Genomic DNA, 14,622 nt, shown 5'->3' on the forward strand with positions numbered 1-14,622 from the left:
CGGAACAATTATTCCCTTGAGGAAGACGGTTCTCGACCTCACGTCCTTCCTTGCATCGGCACCCAAGATCCTAATAAAATTGTCAAAATCGTTTGTGGGATTTTGAGGATCCTTAAATCTTCCCTTATTAAATTTTATCTTTCGTATAATAGTTGAAGGCCCTCCATTTATCATCATATAAAGAAAAGCTCACTGCTTTCATAAAGGTGGACCAATGCACTTCGGGGCCCACTGATCATGTACCATCCCAAAATTTGATTGTATTCATCTGATCAAGGGCTACAAATGGATAGTTAAACCGACCTAAACCTCCCTTTATAGCCCCTTGACTAGATGGCAACAATCAAATGATTGGGATGATTTGTAGATTAAATGTCATCCATGGTGGGCCTCCCAGGTGCAATGGCCCAACTTGATCTAAGCTGGGTTGATGTGGGCTCCAAAGAGCCTCTCTCACTGAATCTTTTTTCTTGAATACTATGAAAAAACTAATCTAGTTTAGTGACATAGAACAAGGATAGTACATCACCTTTAGGTGGGGACCATTCTTTCCACCAATAGGAAGTTTGAGGACAAAAGTTCTTGATAAACGCTTATTGTGTGTCTAATACTGTTTCATTAATTGTATCAAGCTTACAAGCCCTTATTGTGAACTTGGCCCATGGTTCTTGATGATCCAATTAATGAACCACCTCTGCAATGAGCCATATCTAAATTTGCATTGATTGGAAGTCAATATCTATATGATTCATCATCCCAATGGTTTATAATCATCTACTAGCAAGAGTTCCAAATATAATATTTGTATATATATACTAGGGGTGTGACATGAGTGACGTATGTGGAAAGAGTACACTGGAGAAAAAATAAGGGAGGAAAATAAAGAAAAAGAGAATAACTACATGTTACAAAGAGAGAAATAAAAATATTTTAAATGGCTGGAGACAAATTCCCAAACTTTGCTTTGCTATGACCCATTTAAGTTTTCAAGTTGTCTTGTTTCGGGGCTAACCTTGGGGTGATACTATATAATTTACTTATTAGATTCTATACTCATCATGGTATCCTTCAACAACCTTTATTTCACAGCTTCCGATGGTACAGGTGAGCTATATACCAAGTAAGAGAGTAGGCTTCTCACATTAAGAATTTTGCTTTTCTTTGGGTAAAATTTAAACTATTGTTGGCATTTTTTTGGGTGAAATCCTAACAATTATAAGGATAACAGACAAATATCTGAATTCTCATAACACCTCTACCTTCTTTTAAAAATTTCCCATATCCTTCGTATAGGATTACACACATGGACTTGGAAAGTCCAACCCTATTAGGATTACATGCACGGACTTGGAAAGTCCTAATGAAAAATATCCTACATTATCCCTTAAAATTTTCTTTTGAAAGTTGATCATCCCGAACATCTCTTCTGTAATGGTTATGTGAAAATACCGGTAACTTGATCTCTCAACTTTAAAGTACTGAAACTTGATGTCGTCTTTCTTCATGAGTTTCCAGATGAAGTGATAATGAATATGAATGTGCTTAATATGTCCACAAAATATTACATTCTTCGTAAGATAGATCACATAACTATTATAATAAAAAATCTTCATGAGACAATCTTGAGGATGGGGTATTTGTTCAAGCATTCTCCTTAACAAAATAGTTGGACTTGCATAAGATGTTGTTACAATGTGCTTTTCTTTTATTGTTAAGAGCATGGCCACATCTTACTTCTTTAAGGATCATGTGAATGCATGACATCTTACATAAAGGTAGGCTGATGTGCTCTTTCTATCATCCATATCATTGGCCCAATTACTATTTAAGATTCTTTAGTAAATAAAAGATATTGTCATCAAGTGTACCTTTTAAGTAGGGAAAAATTCTTTTTCTTGTTTGGAAACGAATCTAACTCAGAGATTTCATGTAGTACTAAGCAAACCCACACCATACAGATGTTTGGCATTATTGCAGTCAAGCATAAAAGGATTATGATGACTTAAAGTGTATAAGATTGTCTAAATTGTCTTTCTGATCTTTGCTCAATTACCACAAGTGTGCACACTAACTTAGAGCAAGGAGTATTTTCATAAGGCTGCCGTTTGACACCTCTTGTTGAAGCACTCGAACTGGTGATAAAATTATGTATCCAAGCAGAACATCTCATATCAATGTAATATGTCATTCTCAAACCACCATCACCTCCATCATGGCATTTCTTGATCGACCCAACCTTCACGTATCGATAAAAAACACTATTCCCAGAATGGGAACTAGCAATCTTGAGTGGTGTAATAGCAATAGTAGAAGGCTTGAGCCCTACATATTTCTCACTAAAAGGAGTATGAGTATCGAGGAGGTCAGTCTCATCTTTGGGAAGTCAGTCCAACAATGCCATCTTCCATGCATCAGTACTAGAGCTAAGATTGGAGGGTGAAATCTTGGAAAGCATTGTTGAAAGAAGACATGAACTACAAGTAATGAAAATTTATGAGGATTACATGAGATTTATAGAGAGAGATTTGATATAATAAAGTAAATTGAAATTTAAAATTTTCTTGTTTGAGTAAAACAAGGAGAGGTAAAAGAGCATATATATGATCTACAAAATGAGTAGATCATCTCTATGGTCCCAGCCTGTGTCTACGAGACATCCATTGTATCCATTCATCATCACCTCACATGGGCCACATTACATGAGAATGGAAACACCTACTATTGACAACTTTGGCCCACTGAGGTTCTTGATTAGCCAGATATTGTAGTTTCAGTTCCATCCTGTCAGGACTCACTTTGTGAATGGTATAATACTATAATCCTTGCTTATCGATTCAAAATGTAGAATTCCCTCATCAATTGCATTCACAACACTATACACAGTAAAGACCCCCAGTAAACATATGCCCATCAGGCCTCAGCCTTGCTTGCTTGAACCGGTTGAACATGTCAATAGCCTCCTCTCCATGACCACTGTTCGCAAACCCCGTTAGAATGGTGTCCCAAGACGTAAAGCTCTGCTTGGGCATTTTCTCAAACAGATGGTAAGCATTGTCCACTGAACCACATTTGGAGTACATATCTAAGATCTTATAAATATGTTCGTCAAAAAAAAAATTTTAAAAAATCATGACGATGATGTGTTATCCAGATGTAAGTGCTCATGGTGTAAAACAGAAACCGTACCCAAAAAAACAGAGGCCTTACCTTTAACACTCAATCTGAGGTCTGCACCGCGTGGGGGTAGGGAATGAGGGGGAGAGAGAGAGAGCTAGGTGGGGGGCGAGTGTGTCTGGAGAGAGAGGTAGGTAAAGGCGGGCATGGCTGGAGAGAGAGAGAGAGGGAGGGCGGTCGTAGGGATTGAGGGAGAGAGGTGTGCGGGATCTCAACAAGGAAATGGGCTAAAATCCCCTATTTATAGGGTCGAGTATATACTTAGTTAGTATGTACCTTCATCTCTCACCGTAGAAGATTGATCTTCCATCCAACGGATTAGGGGGTGACAACACTCGACCTTACAGGATGGTTTTATGCGGTCGAGCGTATAGTACCTTTTCCCATATATATATATATATATATATATCGTTTGTTTGATTTATCTCGATCTCAAGATGATATGCCATGAGACCTATCTTGTCTATTATCTCTAAGTCATGAACCAATGCTTTTCTAAACTCAACAATTATAATATTGGCATTGCCTATAAAGATTAGATCATCAATGTATAATAAGATTAATAATACACTACCATATGGCATTGTGCTTGACATAAATAAAGCAAATCAATTCATCAGATATTTGTGAAACCTACCATGGTGAATATGAGTTAGTGTGAGTGTATTGTGCTCTTGGAGCTTACAAAAAAGTGCCTTTTTTAATTAGTACACTAAATAGTTTTTTCATTTTTTATGTAACTATCGGATTTCTTAATATAAATTAAGTTCTTCAAGAATGTCCTTTAAGAAGGCTAATTTGACATCCATTTAATGAATTTTCATTGATTTTGTGTTACTGAAGCAATTATTAATTTAATTAATTTGATTTGAACAATGAGAGAAAATACCTAATGAAATTAAATAGTAGGTTTTCGTTTATAGTCTTGAAACACTAGCCTTGCTTTGTGCCAATCAATGGACTTATTTGCCTTATACTTGGTTTTATAAACACATTTCACTCAAGTTGTTATGCCACTCTGGAAATTGAATTAACTCCTACGTGTCATTTTTCAAAATGGATTCAATTTTCATCCATGGCCTTTACCCACTTTTTTTTTTTTTCTTTAATTGGTTCCTCGAACTTGGGAGGACCACAATATTCTGATTCAATTTCTTTGTCCATGACCTTTACCTACCTTTCTTCTTTAATTGGTTCCTTGAACATGGGAAGACCACAATATGAGATTAACACAACACAGTTAATAAAATCACCATTATCATTAATATCATTATCATGAGTAATTTTGTAATTTCTCAAATTTGTGGGTGACCTACATGTAAGAAGAGGATTTCTTTAAGTGAGACTAGCAGATGGAGGTACTAAAGATGGTGATGATTTGGATGATAATGCCGACATTAGAGTGTTTATCTAATCACACCGATCAACAACTTCATCTTCAAAATTAGAGCATGTATTTGAAATTGTTGCTTTTTCTTCTTGATTCAATTCTAATCTCAGGATTCATTGAACTTTACATCTCCACTAATGGATACTTTAATTGTAATTATATTGTAGATTATGTGTGTCTTCTTACAAAGGTCAATGAAGATATACTTGACTCCTTTATCGTTGAGCTTTTTCAAGCTTTTTGCTAGGGCATATTCACATATAATAGAACCAAACATATGGAGATGAGAAATGTTTGATTCGTTGAGCTTTTTCAAGCTTTTTGCTAGGGCATATTCATATATAATAGAACCAAACATATAGAGATGGGAAATATTTGATTTTCTTTCACTTTAAGTACACTTCATAAAATACATATTCAACATATATAGGGTTGGCTAGGCTTTTATCCAAAAAGAATTAAACACACGTTTTCCTTTTAACATACTTCTTGTCATCTCCACAATCGCTTTATTTGATCTTTTGACCACCTCATTCTTTTAACGTGCATTGGAAAAATATTAAACATAATATTAGAAACCAGATAAATTTTAAAAAATTTAACACTAGGTTGAATTACATATGTAATATATTGTCCTTAAATATTAATTCGCTCTTACTCTCTCGTATAGTTGAGATCATTGGTGGGTTACATGTGAATTGCTTCTACGATAAGACATGCCTTTTTTAAGGTCATGCGTGCAACAATCATGAAGGACCTACACAAGGACTCAATTAATGCACTTTGGATCTCTGGTAAATTTGTTAAGTGATCAAATGAGTAATATTAAAAGAGAAAATAGTTTAGAGAGATCAGATCAGATTGAATCAATTTGATTTGGATGATTTTGGACCTGGAAGGTAATGGTTCAGAATGTTTGTAAAACGTATTTGTATGAAGTACAAATCACTCCAACCAGCGCTATTACAGCTACGCTGCCACACCCTTGCTCAAGCTCAATCTGATAGGTCCCAAACGTAGAGTGCAAGTGCTACGATAATTTGTTTTCTCTTCGGGTGAGAAACGTACCACAATTTGAATGCAAATTACTTGACTTCTTATTAACGAAAACATTGGCTGCTTAAATAAGCAAGGCCACATACAAACAATCCGGAATAAAAGGGAAGTTAACAACTAACAAATGAAATGCAACACACGTAAAACAGAGCAATAACAAACTGAAATAAATGATGGAAAACTCGCGATGTGTTGCGTGAAATTTACAACGACGGATGACCCTTTCTTCTGCACGTAAACTGCATGTAAATTGCCATGACTCAGTCCACAATCCATTCTTGCATGGACTCCATGTACTGCACGTCCCCAGCTTATCCCAAATATTGGGGATTTGGCTTAAGGCCTCTCTCAAATCGTTGACGCTTGTCCCCAAGGTCCATAAAAGGAAAGCATTCACTCAAAGACTGGTGGGACTCCCACGTGGCGTCCTCGACTGGTAGATGCTTCCACTGAACTAGATTGTCTTCTTCAAATTTATTTTCCCGTTTGACCCAACAAGTGTCCAATATATTCTGCGGTTCGAGGATAACAGCCCCTTCATCATTCACGGGTGGTAGTTCCTTTGAAGGTGTCGCAAGCTCACCCACGCATTTTTTTAAGAGCAAAACGTGGAAGACAGGATGAATGCGGGCTCCTTCCGGTAGTTGAAGTTTGTATGCGACTGCCCCAATTTTCTATATCACTGGATATGGACCGTAGAAGCGACTAGCTAGCTTTTGGTGGGCTCGTTTGAAGGCGGTCTGTTGTCTGTAGGGGTGCAACTTAAGAAACACCATATCACCAACTTCGAATGACACATCCCGACGTTTTTGATCTGCCAACTGCTTCATACGATTAATGGAAGTCTCCAGGTTGCTTTTGAGTTGACGCAGCAGCTCGTCGCGAGCCTCTAGGCTTTAGTCTACTTCATGCACCGAAGAAAACCCACTATGGTAAATGGGAATGGGAGGTATATGCCCATATAATGCCTGAAAAGGAGTCATGCCCGTGGACACATGATACGTTGTATTGTACCAGAGCTCAACCCATGGAAGGTAGCTACTCCACTTGCGTGGCCACTGATGAACCATACCCCGGAGGTATTGCTCAACACAGCGATTGACAACTTCTGTTTGTCTGTCCGTCTGTGGGTGAAAGGCGGAACTCAGTTGTAGCTTAGTTCCCGACATTTGAAAGAACTCCTGCCAGAATTTGCTGATAAAAATGGGGTCCTTATCGCTGATGATGGACTTGGGTAGGCCATGCAATTTAATAATTCCGTCTACAAACTTTTCAGCCATGATTTTAGCAGTAAAAGGATGAGTTAAGGACAGGAAATGAGCAGACTTACTCAAACGGTCGACAACTACTAGGATCGTGTCCTTGCCGTGGGATGTTGGTAGCCCTTCAAGGAAGTCTAAGGTGATGTCGTCCCATACTTGACATGAACGGGTAACGGATGTAGGAGCCCAGCTGGAGACAATGTTTTGGACTTCATCCTTTGGCATGTTTCACATTTTTTTTATATATTCTTGCACCGTTTGGTACATTTTTGGCCAGTAGAATTATTGGGCTAATTTCTTGAACGTCCGCAAGACCCCAGAGTGTCCTCCTATTTTTGTATCATGCATTTCATGGAGTAGTTTCACCCGTAATGCTGCCAGAGAAGGAATGACTACTCTCCCTTTAAAGAAGAGCAATCCATCACACCACGCATACGGCCCATCTAGTTGAGCCTTAGCCAAGTGAGTTAGAGATTGGACGTAAGAGTCTCCTTCATAAGCTTTTTTAATTTCATCCCATACGGTCACTTTCAGCACATGCACATGGTGAAGAACTGGACTACCAGACTTGCGTGAGAAGGCGTCCGCTGCTGAATTCTCGCGGCCCGGGCGATAAATAATCTCGTAGTCGTAGCTCATTAGCTTGACTACCCATTTCTGCTGTTCTGGCGTAGCCACATGCTGCTCCAAGAAATATTTCAAGCTACACTGGTCGGTGAGAATGAAGAATTTTTTTCCCAAGAGATAAGGTCGTCATAAGCATATGGTCTCCACAATGGCAAGCATTTCCTTGGCATAAGTTGACCAAGATTTTTTTGTAACCCCCAATGCTCAACTCATGAACGCTATAGGCATGCCTTGTTGCGATAAAACTGCACCAATTTTCTCCCCAGATGCATCGGTTTCAATGGTAAAGGAGTCATTGAAATTAGGCATAGCTAACGTCGGAGTAGTTGTCATTGCTTGTTTGAGAGCCAGAAAGGCTGCGTCAGCTTCATCATTCCAGCCAAATTTTCTCTTCTTGAGCAAGTTGGTCAGGGGTCGCGCTATAATGCCATAGTTTTGAACAAACTTCCGATAATACCCTGTCAAGCCTAAAAAACCACGTAACTCAGAAATATTAGTGGGGGGTGGCCATGCGACCATGGCTGCAATTTTACTGTGATCAACCTTCACTCCTTGATGTGTGACAATGTGCCCCAAGTATTCCAGTACCTGTTGGTCAAATACGCATTTGCTTGCCTTGGCAAAGAATTGGTCTTGTCGCAAGGTCTCCAATGTTTGCTGAACATGCACCATATGCTCATCCCACGTGGGACTATATACCAGAATATTATTAAAAAAAAACCAAAACGAGCTTTCGAAGGAAGGGTCGAAATATTGAGTTCATGATGGCCTGAAATGTCAAGGGTGCGTTACAAAGGCCGAAAGGCATTACGAGATATTCGTAATGGCCATTATGAGTACGGAAAGCAGTTTTAATAACATCAAAAGGATTCACTCTTACTTGATGATGGCCGACCCTCAGATTAAATTTGGTGAAGTAAGTAGCGCCATATAATTCTTCCAGCATATTGTTTACTGTTAGAATGGGAAAACAATCCTTGATGGTGGTGAGATTAAGTGTGCGATAATCTGTATAAAATCGCCAACTGTCATCCTTCTTTTTTACTAGTAATATTGGCGACGAGAAGGGACTGGTGCTAGGATGTATGAGCCCCGAATCCAGCATTTCTTGGACCCGCTTCTTGATTTCAACTTTCTGGAAGTGGGCGTACCTATATGGGCGTACGTTAATCAGCTCGGTCCCCTCTTTCAACGTAATACAATGGTCCACTTCATGTTCAGGTGGTAAACTTGAGGGCTCCTGGAACACATCTTCATATTCTTTCAACAACCCCTGCATACTTTGGTGTTTATCTTCAGTTGGTCCATCAGGTGGTGCGGTTTCCATGGTTGGCTGAAAGCACACAACAAATAACATGTGTCCTCAGCGGAACTCCTTTGATATTTCTTTCAGTGAAGCTGCATGATTGGTTTGCAGGCCACGCCGATTTGAGAGAGGCCTTAAGCCAAATCCCAAATATTTGGGATAAGCTGGGGACGTGCAGTACATGGAGTCCATGCAGGAATGGACTGTGGACTGAGTCATGGCAGTTTACATGCAGTTTACGTGCAGAAGAAAGGGTCATCCATCATTGCAAATTTCACGCAACGCATTGCGAGTTTTACGTCATTTTATTTCAGCTTGTTATTGCTCTGTTTTACGTGTGTTGCATTTCATTTGTTAGTTGTTAACTTCCCTTTTATTCTGGACTGTTTGTACGTGGTCTTGCTTATTTAAGCAGCCAATGTTTTCATTAATAAGAAGTCAAGTAATTTGCATTCAAATTGTGGTACGTTTCTCACCCGAAGAGAAAACAAATTATCGTAGCACTTGCACTCTACGTTTGGGACCTATCATTGGTATCAGAGCTAAATTGCTAATGGGAACTAACAAGGAGCATATTGAGCACTTGGAGTCTGGACTCGGTGTAGTTCAGGAAGGACTGTTGCAAATGGAGGAAACTCTCAATCGACTTTTGAATGTGATGATCGTAAATCAGGAAAATCCCAACCACGGCAATCATCACCGAGAAGGCATCGATGGGGGTCGGCAAATCATCTCCGCCAAAACGGTGAAGCTGGAATTTCCACGATTTTCGGGGGATGACCCAACCGAATGGTTCAACCTTGTGCACCAATTTTTTGAATATCAGGGCACGGCAGAAGTCCGGAAGGTTTCCATGGCAGATCATTTGGAAGGAGAGGTCAACCAATGGTGGCAGTGGATTCACAGGACATTTCGAGACGAAGGACACGTGCTTTCATGAGAGAAATTTGAGGAAGAACTCTGGGCTCGCTTTGGACCATCGGAGTGTGAGGACTTTGACGAAGCTCTTTTTTGTGTCAAATAGCTAGGGACCTTGAGGGACTACCAGTGCGAGTTTGAAAAGCTCAGCAACAGGGTCCAGGGGTGGACTCAGAAGGCATTGGTGGGGACTTTCATGTGCGGCTTGAAGGCAGAAATAGCGGATGGAATTCGGATTTTTAAGCCATAGTCACTCAAAGAGGCCATTAACTTAGTACGAATGAGGGACGATCAACTCGCATAGCAAAGGAGGTTCATGCGGTTACCACCTGCAAGAGCTCCGTTAGCTCTTCCACAAGCCACCCATATGGCTCTTGCTGCACCTACAGGACCCATTAAGCATTTGTCTTGGGAGGAAATGCAGAGGAAGAGGGCACAAGGTCTCTGTTTCAATTGCAATGAACGTTTTACAGGAGGCCATAGATGTCAAAAACCACAGCTGTTACTCTTGGAAGGGCATACGGGTAATATGATATATGAGGACATTACTGATCAACAAATGCTGGAAGATGACCACGGGGGAGATACGGTAAAGGTATAAGAACCTGAGTGTGAACCAGAGATCACATTGCATGCCTTAACGGGATGGACAACACCGAAAACCATGCGTGTAACAGCGAAAATGGGTCCCCACGAAGTAATGGTTTTGATTGACAGTGGATTGACACACAACTTCATTAGCAACCGTTTAGCAAGCATGCTCAAGTTGCCAGTCATACCTACAGAAACTTTCCCTGTCCGAGTGGCCAACGGAGACCAACTAACGTGCCAGGGGCGTTACGATAAGGTACGGGTAGAATTACAGGGCACCGAATTTTATCTCACCCTTTTCTCTCTGCCCTTATCCGGTCTTGATCTTGTCCTTGGTATTCAATGGCTTGAAATACTGGGATCCGTGATTTGTAACTGGAAGCAGTTGACCATGGATTTTATTTGGGAAAATCAAGACCGAAGGCTGCAAGGAGTGGACGTGCAAACCATTCATGCAGCTTCACTAAAAGAAATATCAAAGGAGTTTTGCCGAGGACACGCGTTATTTGTTGTGTGCCTTCAAGCCGCCCATGGAAATCCCCACCAATGCCTTCTGAGTCCACCCCTGGACCCTGTTGCTGAGCTTTTCAAACTCGCCCTGGTCCTAGCTGTTTGACACAAGAAAGAGCTTCGTCGAAGTCCTCACACTCCGATGGTCCGAAGCGAGCCCAGAGTTCTTCCTCAAATTTCTCCCATGAAAGCACGTGTCCTTCGTCCCGAAATGTCCTGCGAATCCACTGCCACCATTGGTTGGCCTCTCCTTCCAAATGGTATGCTGCCATGGAAACCTTCTAGACTTCTGCCGTGCCTTGATATTCGCAAAATTGGTGCACACGGTTGAACCATTCGGTTGGGTCTTCCCCCGAAAATCGTGGAAATTCCAGCTTCGCTGTTTTGGCGGAGATGATTTGCCAACCCCCATCGATGCCTTCTCGGTGATGGTTGCCGTGGTTGGGATTTTTCTGATTTGCGATCATCACATTTGAAAGTCGATTGAGAGTTTCCTCCATTCGCAACAGTCCTTCCTGAACTACACCGAGTCCAGACTCCAAGTGCTTAATACGCTCCTTGTTAGTTCCCATTAGCAATTTAGCTCTGATACCAATGATAGGTCCCAAACGTAGAGTGCAAGTGCTATGATAATTTGCTTTCTCTTTGGGTGAGAAACGTACCATAATTTGAATGCAAATTACTTGACTTCTTATTAACGAAAACATTGGCTGCTTAAATAAGCAAGGCCACGTACAAACAATCCGGAATAAAAGGGAAGTTAACAACTAACAAATGAAATGCAACACACGTAAAACAGAGCAATAACAAACTGAAATAAAATGACGTAAAACTCGCGATGCGTTGCGTGAAATTTGCAATGACAAATGACCCTTTCTTCTGCACGTAAACTGCATGTAAACTGCCATGACTCAGTCCACAGTCCATTCCTATATGGACTCCATGTACTGCACGTCCCCGGCTAATCCCAAATATTTAGGATTTGGCTTAACGTCTCTTTCAGATCGTCGTGGCCTATCACAATCATGAATGTGCTCCAGTGCCTACCAATCATCTCTCTCTCACTCGTTTCTCCGGCTAAAAATATTTCATACTTGAAGATTTATAAATAAAAAAATTTCTCAACATGGGATTAAAAAAAAAAACCCTTGTTCTTTGTTTTTCAAATTAGTTTAGGTGGGAAACAAAATTTTCAAAAAATATTTATTTTGTAAAACCAAAATCTCAACAAAGTGTGCAACTCAGGGTAGTTTGATCATCAATTTAACTCCCTTTCTTAAGTTTTTAAAAGTGTTTGAGCTGTGTTTACTGCTTCCATTCGTTCTGATAACTTTAAAGGAGTGGCTACTTTTTCAAGTCCTACATGCAGCCACTTCCAGCCATTGTCAGATCTTTTGGGTCTGTGTCTGACACTTTAAAGATGAGGTATGTGAAATTATCATTTCACCTCTCCGACAGCCATTCCTCTTCCATGAAAGGTTTACCATTCACAGGGATAAATTTTTTGATCCACGTGCACTTATAAAGTACTTTAGAAATTGTATTCACGGTGTACAAGTCATTCAAATTGAACCGCCAACAAAAATAAAATAAAATAATAAATACACTTATTTGATAATCTAATATAGGATCATTGGACATGTATTATTTATTATATTAGACTGCTAAAACTGAAAAATAACATTATAGTCTTATTGCAACAAATAAATATCCATGGATCATAGGTTAAGATTGCTCAAGGAATTGGATTTTTGGACTAGCTTGGCGTCCATAATTTAGTCCGTTTAATTTAAGTTAATATTTTCAATATAAACAAACTTATAAGTGCCTGTGTATCAAATGTCATAGTCTGCCAGAGTATCAAATAACTCCCATAAATGAGCCTTTTTTTGAGCTGTTCTACGTTAGTCGCGCAGCGATCTTGTATAATATACACGTACCTCATACCTAGTGACGAGGCAATCTCACATGAGGGATCTAAGCCACTCATTAGGCAGACCCCACATTCTAAAAGCCTTCAAAAATCAGGGCCGTCTAATAATTAGGTGCGCTACATATTTATAGAAAGAATAGACCGTTTGAAGAAATTAACCAATGGTTCAAATTCAATATACTTGTGTGGCCCAATAGATAAGGAATCCAGCCTCAAATTTCTCGAAGAAAATCTAAGTTATAGGGATGTTATGATGATCGGCTTGGATCCCGAACACGTTTTCCACCTGGTACTTGTATGAGGCGATTGATTGCCAGAGAAGTGTCCTACTAAGATGTGTTCAAAACGTAGCTGTTTCGTACAAAAATGAATTTCCTTGAATTTTTTCTAGCCATTTAAATTTGCAGTGCAACTTTCTACGTGGGTCCCTTTGCCAGCTAGGAAAACGTGTGGACCGCATCGTACCCATAATTCAGTGGGCCCCATCTCTCCATCTTTGCGAATAGAGGATTGAGTAGTGAAGAGCAAGGAGAATGAAAGGATTCGGTAGGAATAAAAAACCCATATTAGATATTCATTATGCTGAGTCTTATCACCGTTCAATCAATGTCAGGCACTTGTGGAGAGTGGACCCCACTTGATTGACGGTGATATTATCTACAACCTAATAAGTTTGGTTGTGGGTGACGGTTGGTGGTATCAAACCACGTGTGCACCATCAACATTACATTCTCAACATGAATAATTTTTAATAAATTCGAAATAAAATTACAAGAAATGGTAATATGAGGTCGACCTCATGGGAACTTCCCAAGAATTCTAGCTGTGTGGCCCCACCGTGATGTGTCTCGAACATCCAACCCATCAGTTAGACGCACCCTTCCATGGTGGACCCCACAGGCTTAAAAATCAAGTCAATCCATGAGTTGGGTGGGCCACACCACATACAACAGTTGAGAGGGGTTACCCTCCCATTAAAACATTCATAATTATTTATCAGGCCCACTGAGATGTGGTTCAAAAAATCCAGCCCATCCATTGTGTGTGTTCCACTTAGATGAGGGGTTAGACCAAGTTTCAGCCGCATCCAAAACTTAAGTGGCCCCCACCAAATGCTTTGATATATTTTAATCATGTCTTCACATGGTTTTAAGTGGTACGGCCCACCTGAGTTCCGTATACAGCTGATTTTTGAGATTTCTAATAACCTAAATGGCACCCATCAAATGCACGGTGTTAATGCTTGAGACCCATCACGATAGGGCCCATGAAGCTCAACCTTATGGGAATTTCCCATGTGGTCAAACTTATATTACCATTTCCCCCAAATAAGAACTCAAAATTAAGATAAAGTTTTAGACTAGATTTCAACTCAAAATCCTTAAAAATGTGACTTACTGTAAATAGTAAGCTTATTATTTATAAACGAACTTTATTCCTACTATACTTTATAGGTTTTGGCTAAAAATAGTAAGTGTCTAATTTTACCCAACCATGTCATTTTCCTAACTTTTATGAGCCCTTTCCATGTTGGCAGATCAAAAGTTCATGCGAATTTGGTACGGGCAACCAGCGTAGTGGGGTTGATTGGCTTAAGTAGGTTCTCCTACTCCAAAATCATATATAATATATCAAAGCAATCTACGAGATACAACTGATTTAAGGTTCTAATGGTCTAGATCATTTGTACCTCTAATCAAACCTTTTTTGGTACATCTTTGCCATGAAAGTGTCTGCAACCGGCTCTACATGACAAATGGACTATCCAAACCATGGATAATCCTAACCGTTCAAGTAGGGGCCATCGAATATACGGTCAAGGCAGAAACAAAAAACCAAAAAAATAAAAATAAAA

The sequence above is a fragment of the Magnolia sinica genome, chromosome 14 (assembly GCF_029962835.1).
Source record: "Magnolia sinica isolate HGM2019 chromosome 14, MsV1, whole genome shotgun sequence".
Lineage (NCBI taxonomy): Eukaryota > Viridiplantae > Streptophyta > Magnoliopsida > Magnoliales > Magnoliaceae > Magnolia > Magnolia sinica.